The sequence below is a fragment of the Bombina bombina genome, chromosome 5 (genome assembly GCF_027579735.1).
Source record: "Bombina bombina isolate aBomBom1 chromosome 5, aBomBom1.pri, whole genome shotgun sequence".
Taxonomy (NCBI): Eukaryota; Metazoa; Chordata; class Amphibia; order Anura; family Bombinatoridae; genus Bombina; species Bombina bombina.
Genome location: NC_069503.1, coordinates 325,346,114 through 325,362,029, shown reverse-complemented (window position 1 = coordinate 325,362,029; position 15,916 = coordinate 325,346,114). Strand labels below are relative to the sequence as shown.

Genomic DNA, 15,916 nt, shown 5'->3' with positions numbered 1-15,916 from the left:
TGGATTTCTTATGTCTTTGCTGAAAATTTTTCTCCTCTGGGTTCTTGACAATCATCAATGCGCCCTTATGGTTCTGATTAAACTAGCTACTCTACATGTTCAGGGACTTAAGTAACCCACAAAGAGATACTGATACCTTCTTAAATTAGGTGTCAACATAGCCTTTATCCTGGAAACCCATTTGATAGAGGAATCCCACTTTGTAAGCAATTCTAAAATGTACCCAGTATACAAGTGGGAAGTAGAAATTTCCTGTGATATATAGTAGGTTGAGAGAGAGACCCTGAGGGAAAGTTCCTATTTATTGTATGTACATGAAATAACGTGCTGTGCACATTTGTCTCATTATATGCACCAAACACTAACAAAATTGCTTTCCTTAAGACTCTCCTACTCTGTATAGACCGGGTGAAAAGGTTATTCTGCTCCTCAGAGGGGATTTTAAGTGCGGAACCTTCAAGTAGACAAGAAATTCCTTTCACACAGATCAGTAGATAGGGGTTCTAACTCATAGTATTTTCCAGTAAAATACACACACATACATATATATATATATATATATATATATATATATATATATATATATATATATTTATCACACAGTATATACACTCCATATACCCGCAATCCCCCAGCTCCAATAGGTTTATTATTAATTTACTAGTTGTACTATTGTATTGTAACATAAGAGGTTGAGTTTTGGTTGACATATGTAAATTGTATTGCCATTCAATATTGTCTAAAGAGATCATTTACATTAAACCTTTGCTGCAGATGGTGATACTGCTTTTAGCATTCCACCAGTGTCAGAAAAGCATCACCTCCCACAGTGTAGTAAAGTAAATGCCTCTTGGCAAAACTGCTTTCTAACAGTGATTTTTTTCTCTTTAGAACATTTCACTCACAATCTCAATCACTATGTGGATACCTTTATAACATAGGGCTAATGTGACAATGCTTACAACATTGTTAGCTTTTACTATTGCTAAGGAAATTCAGAAGAGGTTAAAACATGTATACATTGTTACAATGAGTTATGTCACATATTTACACATATACCTCACACCACATACACTTACTGTGAGATTTACTATTTGCTTCTGCACAATTCATTCTGCTATCCAGATTGAATTTAAAGAAGTAGTCCCCATTCTTGCCATATAATCTCTTGGTCTACTTAAAATTTCATAGAGGGAATAGGTTACAGCTCTCATTCTCTTGCATTGCTGGCAGGGTAGTAAGCCTGCAAGGTGCCATTACAACCAATCACTAATCACATCTCCATTTTTCTTGTTTGAGGTATGGTAGGTACTAATGGATCTCAGGTAGGGTACTTCTAGACGTTAAACTTTGGGTCAGATAAGCAGTTGCGCCACTAGGCCTGGTGTCACCCGGTGTGGTAACTCATGGTGTCAACCCCCCCAGTAATGTTTTTGTTAACATTACTCATAATTTGTAACTCCCATCTCCCATATAACACTTGATGTAATGGTATAAATATATATATTGTCTGGCTCCCCCTCTGGCCATATATATATATATATATATATATATATATATATATATATATACACACACACATATACAGGGAGTGCAGAATTATTAGGCAAGTTGTATTTTTGAGGATTAATTTTATTATTGAACAACAACCATGTTCTCAATGAACCCAAAAAACTCATTAATATCAAAGCTGAATAGTTTTGGAAGTAGTTTTTAGTTTGTTTTTAGTTATAGCTATTTTAGGGGGATATCTGTGTGTGCAGGTGACTATTACTGTGCATAATTATTAGGCAACTTAACAAAAAACAAATATATACCCATTTCAATTATTTATTTTTACCAGTGAAACCAATATAACATCTCAACATTCACAAATATACATTTCTGACATTCAAAAACAAAACAAAAACAAATCAGTGACCAATATAGCCACCTTTCTTTGCAAGGACACTCAAAAGCCTGCTATCCATGGATTCTGTCAGTGTTTTGATCTGTTCACCATCAACATTGCGTGCAGCAGCAACCACAGCCTCCCAGACACTGTTCAGAGAGGTGTACTGTTTTCCCTCCTTGTAAATCTCACATTTGATGATGGACCACAGGTTCTCAATGGGGTTCCGATCAGGTGAACAAGGAGGCCATGTCATTAGATTTTCTTCTTTTATACCCTTTCTTGCCAGCCACGCTGTGGAGTACTTGGACGCGTGTGATGGAGCATTGTCCTGCATGAAAATCATGTTTTTCTTGAAGGATGCAGACTTCTTCCTGTACCACTGCTTGAAGAAGTTGTCTTCCAGAAACTGGCAGTAGGACTGGGAGTTGAGCTTGACTCCATCCTCAACCCGAAAAGGCCCCACAAGCTCATCTTTGATGATACCAGCCCAAACCAGTACTCCACCTCCACCTTGCTGGCGTCTGAGTCGGACTGGAGCTCTCTGCCCTTTACCAATCCAGCCACGGGCCCATCCATCTGGCCCATCAAGACTCACTCTCATTTCATCAGTCCATAAAACCTTAGAAAAATCAGTCTTGAGATATTTCTTGGCCCAGTCTTGACGTTTCAGCTTGTTTGTCTTGTTCAGTGGTGGTCGTCTTTCAGCCTTTCTTACCTTGGCCATGTCTCTGAGTATTGCACACCTTGTGCTTTTGGGCACTCCAGTGATGTTGCAGCTCTGAAATATGGCCAAACTGGTGGCAAGTGGCATCTTGGCAGCTGCACGCTTGACTTTTCTCAGTTCATGGGCAGTTATTTTGCGCCTTGGTTTTTCCACACGCTTCTTGCAACCCTGTTGACTATTTTGAATGAAACGCTTGATTGTTCGATGATCACGCTTCAGAAGCTTTGCAATTTTAAGAGTGCTGCATCCCTCTGCAAGATATCTCACTATTTTTGACTTTTCTGAGCCTGTCAAGTCCTTCTTTTGACCCATTTTGCCAAAGGAAAGGAAGTTGCCTAATAATTATGCACACCTGATATAGGGTGTTGATGTCATTAGACCACACCCCTTCTCATTACAGAGATGCACATCACCTAATATGCTTAATTGGTAGTAGGCTTTCGAGCCTATACAGCTTGGAGTAAGACAACATGCATAAAGAGGATGATGTGGTCAAAATACTCATTTGCCTAATAATTCTGCACTCCCTGTATATATATATATATATATATATATATATATATATATATATATACATATAGTATATATACATACATATGTATTTGTAGCAGTAAAGGAGCACTCACTCATATTCTGCAGCTGCTGGGGTGCTTGATCCATAAATATATTTTCACTTGTCACTATATATATATATATATATATATATATATATATATGTGTGTGTGTGTGTGTAAAGAGAACAAAATGGGGATAAATGGCGCTACACCTGGTGTCAAAGAAATATATAATATATTTTATTTGATACATATTTACATTGTATCACATAGCACTTAAGTTTAAAAGTTTATGTACATTACTTATGTAATTGTCTTTCTGGCTAAAATGTCTATAATTTAAGAATGCATCTTGTAATTAAGTAAATACGATGTGCAATGTTTTCTATGTATCTTTCTGGTAACTAACGGGTTAATTGTTTGATTACACACACTTAAAATGAAGGTTCATGATTGGTTTTTATGTGACCTATCACTGAACAGATGTCCCTTTAAATGCTTCACACGCTTGCATTACTCCAGCTACGACTACGGCATCAGGCCGAAACATGTTAGCCTATGCTTTCGTGTGAATATTCTTTTTATGTGTTTTGGTACCTCCTTATGCTTTTACCACAAGTGGAATTGAATAAAGACTTTTTGTGCTTTTAAATACCTCGCCTGGGATCAAAGTTCTTTATCGTTGTCTATATATATATATATATATATATATATATATATATATATGTGTGTGTGTGTGTGAGAGAACAGAATGGGGATAAATGGCTCTACACCTGGTGTCAAAGAAATATATAATACATAACTATATCAATATGGAAGATATTAGACAGATGGTGAATGTTACACCTACACAAAAAGTGCACGCAATCCGCAAACTATTTTAGTGGAAACCTGGTACTAAAATGGAGCTGTAAATTACTTTTAGTTGCTGGCAACTTTGGTAGCTTACAGCTCCATTTTTAACGGCTCAATGGAAATGATCCCTTACTGGGGTATTCTGCATCAGACTTTTTGGGACCAGCCTCAGCTCCTTGGCAATGCTGTAATTTTAGGTTGTTCAAATGAGGCAGCTAGTGAACACATCTAATTAGCTAATCACAAGAGACAGATATGTGCAGGCACCAATTAGCAGCAGCTCTCACTAGTGTATGATATGTGCATATTCTTTTTCAAAATGAGATACTAAGAGAACGAATCACATTTGAAAATAGGAGTGAATTTAAAAGTGTCTTAAAATTACATGCTTTATATGAATCAGGGAAGTTTAATTTTGACTTTCCCTATCCCTTTAAAGTTTTCCTTCTCTTTTCTGTTTACTGTCTGTGGCAGAGATTTCATTTTTAAACAACTTTAAATTCTGTTCATCAGTTTTTGCTGTTTGCTCACTTTGCACATCCCCATTACCTTTCAGCTTCTCAGAAGCTGACACATCATGCTGTTTTTTTTTGCTTTTTCTTGCTCAATCTAAGACAAATATTCATTTTCATTGGTCTTAATCTTTTCTTCAGAGGTCAAACTAAAATCGCAGTCTTTCTGTGCTTCACCTCCCCAGCTTCCTGCACTCGCTCCTGGGTCAGCAGCCATACTGAGTCCCTAGTGGTAGCTCAGCAGAACACACGCTCACAGGTGCAGCACACAGTGAAAAAGCCCTTTTGCAAGAGACACTATTCCCAAACCGCTATATCCTCAGTTGTATTATCTAAAACAATATCTGGTCAGATATCAGATATCTGGTGATAATATTTTATTTATTTATTTAAAAAAAAAAAAGTTTTTTAAACACAATAGTAATTAACATATTAAACGGACAGTTCATTTAAAATTAAACTTTCATGAGTCAGATAGGGCATGCAATTTTAAACAACTTTCCAATTGACTTGTATCATTAAATTTGCCTTGTTCCCTCAGTAATGATGTCGCGAACCTAAAAATTTGGGTTCGTGAACGTCGAACTCGAACTTCCGCAAAAGTTTGCGAACGGGCTAACCAGGTGAACCACCATAAACTTCAATAGGCAGGCAAATTTTAAAACCCACAGGGACTCTTTCTGGCCACAATAGTGATGGAAAAGTTGTTTCAAGGGGACTAACACCTGGACTGTGGCATGCCGGAGGGGGATCCATGGCAAAACTCCCATGGAAAATTACATAGTTGATGCAGAGTCTGGTTTTAAGCCATAAAGGGCCTTAATCACCTAACATTAATAAATTGTTTGGAATAACGTGCTTTAAAACATCAGGTATGATGTTGTATCGATCAGGTAGTGTAAGGGTTACGCCCGCTTCACAGTGCGCAGTGTAGGTAATATACCTGCCCTTACCATGCTTTGCAGACCAGGTATCAGTGGTCAGATGGACCCTTGCTCCAACACTGTGTACCAGACATGCCATTTTAGCAGACTTATATGGCTTTGGTGTTGCTTTTTGGTAATTAGAAGGCTGCTAAATGGGTTAATTAGGGAGCATGTAGGCAGCTTGTAGAGTTAATTTTAGCTTAAGTGTAGTGTAGTAGACAACCCAAAGTATTGATCTAGGCCCATTTTGGTATATTTCATGCCACCAATTCACCGCCAAATGCGATCAAATAAAAAAAAAATGTTCACTTTTTCACAAACTTTAGGTTTCTCACAGAAATTATTTACAAACAACTTATGCAATTATGGCATAAATGGTTGTAAATGCTTCTCTGGGATCCCCTTTGTTCAGAAATAGCAGACTTATATGGCTTTGGCATTGCTTTTTGGTAATTAGAAGGCTGCTAAATGCCACTGCGCACCACACATGTTTTATGCCCAGCAGTGAAGGGGTTAATTAGGGAGCATGTATGCAGCTTGTAGAGTTCATTTAGCTTAAGTGTAGTGTAGTAGACAACCCAAAGTATTGATCTAGGCCCATTTTGGTATATTTCATGCCACTATTTCACCGCCAAATGCGATCAAATTTAAAAAAAACTTAAATTTTTTTACAATTTTAGGTTTCTCACTGAAATTATTTACAAACAGCTTGTGCAATTATGGCACAAATGGTTGTAAATGCTTCTCTGGGATCCCCTTTATTCAGAAATAGCAGACATATATGACTTTGGTGTTGCTTTCTGGTAATTAGAAGGCCGCTAAATGCTGCTGCGCATCACACGTGTATTATGGCTAGCAGTGAAGGGGTTAATTAAGTAGTTTGTAGGGAGCTTGAAGAGTTAATTTTAGCTTTAGTGTAGAGATCAGCCTCCCACCTGACACATCCCACCCCCTGATCCCTCCCAAACAGCTCTCTTTTTTTTCTCCCCCACCCCACAATTGCCAGTACTAAAATAAAAGGGTGTTTTTTTTAATTATTATTATTATTATTATTTTTTTTAAATCATATTCTGCTGTGGAGGATCCCCCCTTAGCCCCCAACCTCCCTGATCACCCCAAATAGCTCTCTAACACTCCCCCCCACTAACTATTTGCCACCATTTTGGGTACTTTCAGCTGTCTGCCAGTACCCACTTTCTCCAGTATTCTCCCCCCTCCTCCGCCAGCCATCACTGTCTCCCAGTACTCTCTCTCACACTTTTATTTTTTTATGTGCCTAGATCGTGGGTGCCTGCGCACCCTACATTGAGTACAGCTGGCCGGAAGGAAGTTCCCCAGCGATGGGCCACCCACTAGCCTCCCTGCAATGGCTCCCACCCACCAACGATCTGCACCATCGCTGGCCAATACAGAGTGGCTCTCTCTGCATTAGTGTGCCTAAAAAGGTATTGCAGTGATGCCTTAATATTGAGGCATCACAGCAATACTTTGAAAGTAGCTGGAAGCGAATCAGGATCACTTCCAGCCGCTTGAAACCCCTGACGATGTACAGGGTACATCGCTGGTCTTTAAAGACCAGTTTGTGTAAGACGTACCCTGTACGACGTGTGTCGTTAAGGGGTTAAACAATAAAAATTCTGGTGTAGACTGTCCCTTTAATGCCATATTTTTTACACATGGTTAATTGTGAGGGAGATGAATCATTTATCAATGATTACAGGGGTCAGAACTTTAATGCCCCTTTAACGGCTGCATGCTAGGCATGTTTCAGATCGATTTGTGTCAGTGCTATTATGTTCAGTGACAGAGTAGTAAATTGAAGGTCTGTTTAAAGCCTGGCACCTGTGCAGGAAATAGGAGATTTTAGTTGCTGGCGGTTTTACTTTGTTTTGGAAATGGCAGAACTTACAACTACCTATTATCCTCATGTACCAATTGAAACCATACCACTAAAATCCCTTTTCCATGTCTGCAAACAGATTTTCCTTTTGGTAAAGCCCTTTGCACTTTTTGAGAAGAAAAAAAAAGAAAGATTTGGAAAATATTTGTTAGCAATAGTGTTTGTCAGTAAATTAACTAAGTAGTTGTATGTTAATAATACATAAAAAATAATTGAAAATGTTACTTACAATTACACATGTAAAGTATATGTATGCTTATTATAGAAGCAATTGTATACAAGTGGTAAAACAATGGATACATTTACTTTTTTTACTTGAGTTTAAATGATAGCTTAATAACATAATTCAAACAAATATCATTACCTAGGCAACTAGATAAAGAACAGACAGCCCTACAAATAAGTATCCAATAATGTATTATTTGTGTCTACAAATAAGATTAAAAGGTATAAAATGTGAGATAAAATTACTATTGTCCATTGGCTAGCAAATATACTTAAAGGGATATTAATCCCCTAATTTTCTTTTGTGATTCAGACACAGCATACAGTTTTTAAAAAGTTTCCAATTTACTTCTGTTATCAAATTTGCACGTTCCAATGATATTCTGTGTTGAAGAGATACCTAGGTAGGTGTCTGGAGCACTACATGGCAGGGAATAGTGCTGCCCTCTAGTGCTCTTGCAAAACTGTTGCCATACCTTAAGCTAAATCTCCCCAAAACTGAGTTCCTTATCCCCCCCCCTTCTTCAAAAATCTTCACCCCTAACTTCTCTATAACTATCAATAACTTCATCATTACCCCTACCCTGCAGCCTCGATGTTTTGGGGTCGCACTTGACTCAGATCTTTCTTTCACTCCTCACATTCTGTCCTTGGCTAAAGCCTGCCGCATCCACCTTAAAAACATCTCTAAAATTAGACATTTCCTTTCACAAGACACAGCTAATATTTTATTCCACTGTCTCATCCTTTCCTGCCTCGACTACTGCAACTCTGTCCTCTGCCAGGCTCATCTTCCTTACATGTCGCTCTTCATCTGCCGCACCTCTCTGCTAATCCCTTCACTGGCTTCCTCTTGCCTCCAGACTTAAACCCAAAATTCAACTGCATTGCTCCACCCTTACATATCAGACCTTGGTGCCTATCTATCAAGCTCCGAATGGAGCTTGATGCCCCGTGTTTCTGGCGAGCCTGCAGGCTCGCCAGAAACAGCAGTTATGAAGCAGCGGTCACAAAGACCGCTGCTCCATAACCCTGTCCGCCTACTCTGAGCAGGCGGACAGACTTTACCACAATTCAACCCAATCGAGTACGATCGGGTTGATTGACACCCCCCTGCTGGCAGCCGATTGGCCGCGAGTCTGCAGGGGGCGTCATTGCATCAGCAGCTCTTGTGAGCTGCTGGTGCAATGCTGAATACGGAGAGCGTATTGCTCTCCGCATTTAGCGAGGTCTTGCGGACCTGATCTGCACTGTCGGATCAGGTCTGCAAGACCTTTGTTAAATAGAGGCCCTTGTCTCCAGATACTCTCCCTCCCGACCCCTTCGCTCTGCCCACAATCTCCTACTCTCCTCCTCTCTTGTTACCTCCTCACACTCCCGTTTACAAGACTTCTCCAGACTGGCTCTCATCTTGTGGAACTCTCTGCCTCGTTCCACAAGACTCTCCTCTAGTTTTGAAAGCTTCAAGCGCTCCCTAAAGACTCTACTGTTCAAGGATGCATACATCCTACACTAACCTTTCCTAACTCCACTGCTATCCCCTTGAACCACTTAGCATGTAAGCCTATGAGCCCAGCTGTTTGTAGATCACCCGCATAAGAGCCGATTACAACAATGAGACTCTCGGCAGGGACCTCTACCAGTATTTATTACAACAGGTAGTGCAATTGTATGCATTTTTGAAAGAATGAATAAATTAACTTAAAGATGGTTATAATATGTAAATGTGTATTTTGAAAAATGTAATTTTTTGACAAATTATTTGTCATTTGTCTTTTTTTTTTTTTTTTTTGTGATGCCTCTAATTTGTTTACCCATGTGGGCAGAAGGGCAGGTAAACGGGCCGTTTAGGAACCCTGAACAAGAAACATGGCACATTTTTGGTGCATGGAATAAGAGTAACTGGCACATAGAGTAAAAGTAACTTGGAGCAACACAAGTGGGCAGGATGGCAGGCAAGCAGGGCAGTCACTCAGGAAAACAGCACAAGAGCCAGGGCATATTGGTGTTACATAGAGTAAGAATCTATACTACTGGTCAAACGTTTCCCATCTCCAGTCCCCAAGTACCCCAGGCCAGGCCAGGTTTTCATGATATCTGAAGTAGAGCACAGGTGAAATAGTCAGCTAATGTATGAGAGCTGGTTAATAACCATGGTTACTGATTATTTCACCTGGACTTTAGATAAGATATCATGAAAATCTGGCCTGTTAGGGGAACTTGAGGACTGGAGTTGAGAAACAATGTTTTAGAATATTTCAATTTCTTTCCAGTTTTTATTTAAATTAAAGCAGTTCAGGTCCAGTGAACCTGAAATGTTACAAGGGTAAACAGTAAACTGACAGAGGTTAAAGTAAAAGTTTAGGTTACCAAAAATAATGTATGTAGACCATTATAACCCTTTAAAGTGTAGGTCTTTCCTTTATAGAAATTGCAAAGAAAGCCAGGGCCAAAGTCAGTGAGTACAGTTTCATACAACAGAATAAGAAGAGTCAACAGCTTGCGTGATATGCAAGAGCTTCTTGCTAAGATTGCAAATTAAAAAATAGAGGCTTCCCTGGGACATGAAGCACAGCTAGTGGACTACTGGTATCGCTGGAAGAATGTGAAATCTGCAGAAACAATGGCTAATGTGATTAGTCTTTTTGTGCTGGATGCACTTGCATCTAGGGCAGGACTCAGAGTGTAAAAATTGTACTAAATGCACTGGTAGCTGGTGCAGGAATTGCTCAAGTGGTACTTGATGCACTGGCAGATTGGGGCAAGAGTGGCACAGGTGGTGCTAGATGTACTTTTTCAGGAGTGGTTAATGCGGTGCTTGATGGACTGGCAGATGGGGCAGAAGTGCCAGTTTAAGGGACTCACTATTTCTTTTGCTTCTTTCATTTTTGTCAGCAAGAAGTTTGTTGTCATTCTAGACTGTTACTTTGTATTGATATGATTTTAAACCCCTGGTTCTTTTTGTCTGCCTCATTGGCGCTTTCTTCTTTGGATGTGGGCTGCACACTCATTCTAATGAGCATTGTCTGACTCTGCACAATGTGACTGCAGCCTTAGCATGTTTCTGTGTACTGTCACAGGAATCCATCAAAGCCAACTACGGGCACACGTTAACTAACCAGCCATTACAAATGACTGGTTAAAGGGACAGTAACGTTATAATTGGACATTCAGGATTTAGACAGAGCATATAATTTTTTAACAATTTTACAATTTACTTCTATTATTTAATTTGCTTCCTTTTCTTGTTATCATTTGCTGAAAGGTTTATCTAGGTAAGCTCAGGTGCAGCAGGGAACCTAGGTTCTAGCTGATGATTGGTGGCTGCATATACAGTATATATATATATATATATATATATATATATATATATATATATATATATATATATATATACAGGTAGCAATCAGTTTACGCCAGGGTTAGGTTCCAGAAGGAATGGTTGTAAATCGAAACCATTGTAAATTGAAACCCAGTTTATAATGTAAGTCAATGGGAAGTGAGGGAGTTAGGATCCAGGCCCCTCTAAAAATTGTCATAAGTAACACCTAATACATTATTTTTCAAGCTTTGAAATGAAGACTTTAAATGCTAAACAGCATTATAAACCTAATTAAATAATCACACAACAGACTGCATCATCAAACTAAGTTTAATGAACAAAAACTATTTTTTACAAGCATTTTTCTGCAAACAGTTCTCTGCATTATTAGCATGTTAGATAATATTGGGTCTGCACCTATTCTATGCATTTCAATCTGGACTGATTAAGCAGTTAGGCACCCTCACCTCAAGCAGCTGGACAGGAAGATAATAGGGACGTGGCTGCTAGATCTTGTTGCTTTGAAAGCTGCTTGATAGCTAAGGTCTAGTCTGTGTACACAGATTAATTTCAGTCTGCTAATCTTGCATAACTTTGGTGCAACACAAGCGGACAGCTCCACCTACTGGCTATTTTAATAAGTGTATCACCACAAATTTCGGCTACAGGGCTAACGACCTACTAAGTCCAAATATTGAAGCAGGGTCAGTAGAAAGTATAAAAATAAATTTATTGTGTACACTCTAAAAACAAAGAAGAGCCGTAGCTCTACACACTGACAATAAGGGGTATCAGTGTAGCACCAGCAGACATGTTTCGTGTGTCTCAAGCACACTTGTTCACTGCTGAATGTGAGCTTTCACTGATACTCCTATTTAAAGGGACATTGCAAATAATTAAAAACAAACAAGATTAACCCCTTATTGTCCTTTTACTCTAAGTGCTACTATATACGGAGATAGAAAGGAGCTGAATATTTGTTAATGGCATAGATAGACTTATTACAATAGAAATAAGCATAGATATTTTTCAAAAAAAGATGTTAAAGGATATATTTGGCATTTAACCTATGGTCTTTTCATACTGTTTCAATGAAGGAACCGGATAAAGGCAGAAGTATACTAAATACTATGTGGGTGCATATACGTACTTTTATCCAACAAGTTTATTACAATATTTAATATACACCACTGCAAATGTAATCTAGATGTTATAAGATTTATAGGATTAAATAAAGAGATTTACATCATTCTCCTTGTTGATGCCTTGTGGGCATCTGGTATTAAGTAAAAATATCCACTGTGCCTCTTTGTAATCTAATTTTTGGATTCTGTCCCCACCCCTTTTGTGTGGCGGCACATGATCTATGGCCTGTATGGACATAAGAGCTGCATTGCCTGAATGCTCCATTTTGAAATGTCTGGCAACTGGGGTGAATACATCTGGATTTTCAATGTCCCTAATATGTTTCTGTGCCCTGTCCCTGACAAGTCGTTTCTTTTTCCCGACATATTGAATATGGCACCCCCTACAGGTCAGTAAATAAATTACATGATTCGATTTACAATTGAGTTTGTGTCTAATGTTATATGTACGTTGTGTTGCTGTGGAAGTAAAATGTATTCCTTCCACTACATGGCTGGAGGTGTTACATCTTTGTGCCCTGCACTTAAAAAAATCTAACCTTTGTGGGAGCCATGTGCGGGTACTTGTATTTACCAGATCTGAGGGTGCTATTATATTGCCAATGGTTCTGTTTTTTCTTGCCACATATCTGCAACCTATACTTGCTATTTGCTCTAAGTTTGGATATTTGGATAATATTGGTAAGCATTGTTTGATGATATCACAAATTTTCTGGTACTCAAGACTGTATGGTGTGCTGAATACAAGTTTGCTTTCATTCAAGGAGGCTAATGTATTGCAATTTTTTGTGTTCTTATGTTTATATTTATATTTCAACAAATTCTCTCTTGGAATTTTATCCACCTCCTCTTTGTTTTTTTTGAGCAATGGAATAGGATAACTCCTTTGTGCTAATCTGTCTTCAAGTATTTGACACTGAGCTTCAAATGTTTGTGTGTCTGAACAGATTCTTTTAGTTCTTATGTACTGACCCTTGGGAATAGCCTTCTTTACATGTGCAGGGTGACTGGATTTGAAATTCAATATCGTGTTGCCACCTGTAGGCTTTCTGTAAATAGACGTATTTACAGTTTTTTGGTCCCTATTTACTATTAGGTCCAGATCAAGGAACTATATGTGGTCAGTGCTGTACTGTGATGTGAATTTTAAGTTCATGCAATTGTTGTTAGTTAGCAAGTTCTATGTCTCCATCCCATACCACCAGCAGGTCATCAATGTATCTGCCGTAATAAATAATATGTTCCCTGAAGAGGTTGTCATCTCCATAGACATGGGAGGCCTCACACCAACCCATATATAGATTGGCATAGGAGGGGGCAAATTTAGCCCCCATGGCCGTCCCACGTCTCTGGAGATAGCAACACCCCTCAAAGAGAAAATAATTATGAGATAAAAGAAATTCCACGGCGATAAGCAAAAAATCTACAATTTCCTTGGTATAATTGGAGTAGTTAGTAAAAAAAAATGATAATGCTTCTAACCTCTGGTGGTGTGGGATGGATGTATACAATGCAGTGACATCTATTGTCATTAGGCAGTAGGTGTCTTTCCATAATAGATTATTCATTTGGTTAAGGACATCTGTTGAGTCTCTTATATAACTCATTAAATCTGTAACTAAGGGTTGAAGATAAGTGTCCACCAGCTCTGAGAGGGGTTCAAGTAATGACCCCACCCCAGAGATGATAGGACGTCCCGGTGGTTTTTGACTGTCCTTATGTAATTTTGGTAAAAAATAAAAAATTGGTGTGTACGGGTTAGTGGGTGATAGTGTTTCGAACAATGTCTCAGCAAATGCACCCACTTGTTTACCTAAACTAAGGATATCCTCCAATTTAGCTTTAAACTTATTTGTGGGATTGAAAGTGAGTCTGGTATAGACATCTTCCTCATTAAATTGTCTGTAAACTTCATTAATTTAGTAGTCACTATTCATGACCACCACATTTCCCCCATTATCCGATTCCTTAATGACTATCTGATGGTTATTCTGTAGTGATTTTATAGCTAGATGTTGTTCTCTGTTTAGATTATGCTGATACCTATCCTTGTTTTTGTTGGTTCTCTCTTTTTGTATTTTGTCTGATAATTCTTTCAGTTTGTGTTCCACTGTACGTTAGAACACGTCTATGCCTTTACTCCTACTATTTACTGGGTAGAAATTGCTTTTCCTCATACTAGGCCTGAATTGAGGGATAGTTATTTTAATAAGTGCACTGCTTTTCCATGCTTTTCAATAGCAGTCACATGACTGGAAAAAAAGGTTGTTATTCTGAAATGGTGCAAATTGTACCGGCTTAAACCGAGGGTCACCTGTATATGTGTATATATATATATATATATATATATATATATATATATATATATATATATATATATATATATATATATATATATATATATATATATATACCGATTGTCATTGGTTCACCTATGTGTTCAGATAGAAACCAGTAGGGCATTGCAGCTCCTTCTACAAATTATACCAATAGAATGAAGCAAATTTGATAATAGAAATAAACTGTAAAGTTGTTTAAAATTGTATGTTCTACCTAAATCATGAAAAAAATATCTTGGGTTTCATATCCCTTGAATGCTACCGCAAGCTCACGTTAGCCCTTTACGCTAAGTGAAATTAACCATGAAAAAATGCCCCCCCAATTGCCCTCCAAATAAAGTGGACAGTTGCTTTATTAAATTTAAAAATATGAGCATCCTTTTTTTTTTCTTTTTTTTTTAAATGACAGCACAAATCAGTTATAAGGGGTGTTAGAAAAAAAAAAAAAACTAACTGAAAAGTGCCTTTACATTGAAGCCTATGGGGACTGTGTTTTTACTTGAAATATATACAGTATGTAATGCTAAGTTGAATAAGATTAAGTATTGGTACTTTTATTGAGAACACCTGTGCCTAACTGGCAGGTCAGACATAAAATTCGCCAATTCAAGGTTAGATTATGGATGGAACGCAATCTGGTTTATGAGAAGAGGAAACGCTATCGCAAGATCACTGTATTTTTGGCGCTCAACTCCCTATTACAAGCGGAGCGGTTTTAAATTACCGGAAGTTTGTTTTTGTGCGAATTTGTGATATTTGGCGCTCCTTATACTTTTAGTGGTCCCATCGAGCACAAATGTACACTCGTATTACAGGTTGAAAGTAAATGTGATCGCTTGAACGCAATCCTATTTTACGCTCAAACTTTCTACACAACTTGAAATTTCACATAATGAGTTTGGGATGAGTAAAAAGTTGAACTAAAACCCCTAAACCACCACACACACCCATCGCAAATTACCCATCTACACTATAACCCTTATAACCACCACACCCACATCGCAAATTACCCCGCTACACTATTAACCCCTATACCACCACACCCCCATCGCAAATTACCCAGCTACACTATTAACCCCTATATCGCCACTCCCCCATCGCAAATTACCCCGCTGCACTATTAACCCCTTTAACACCACACCCCCATTACAAATGATCTCGCTACACTATTAACCCCTAAACCACCATACCCCCTTTGCAAATTACCCCGCTACACTATTTACCCCTAAACCACCACACACACCGCAATAAAATCTCTACATAATATAAATCCTTAAACCACCACTCGCCATTGCAAATTACCCTGCTACACTATTAACCCCTAAAATCGCCACATCCCCATTGAAAATTACCCCACCACAATATTAACCTCTAAACCATCACACTCCATCTAAAATTATGCCACTACACTATTAACCCCTAAACCACCACACCCCATCACAAATTAACCCGGTAGACTATTAACCCCTAAACCTTCGCACACCCCATTGCATTAACCCCTAAACCACCACACCCCAACC

The 15,916-nt window shown here is 38.4% G+C and overlaps 1 protein-coding gene across 1 annotated transcript in view; it reads left to right on the top strand.

Annotated features, from left to right (window-relative positions):
* The window catches only part of AGMO (alkylglycerol monooxygenase), a 575,264-nt gene that overhangs the window by 68,877 nt on the left and 490,471 nt on the right, over positions 1-15,916 (top strand). The window lies entirely within an intron of this gene.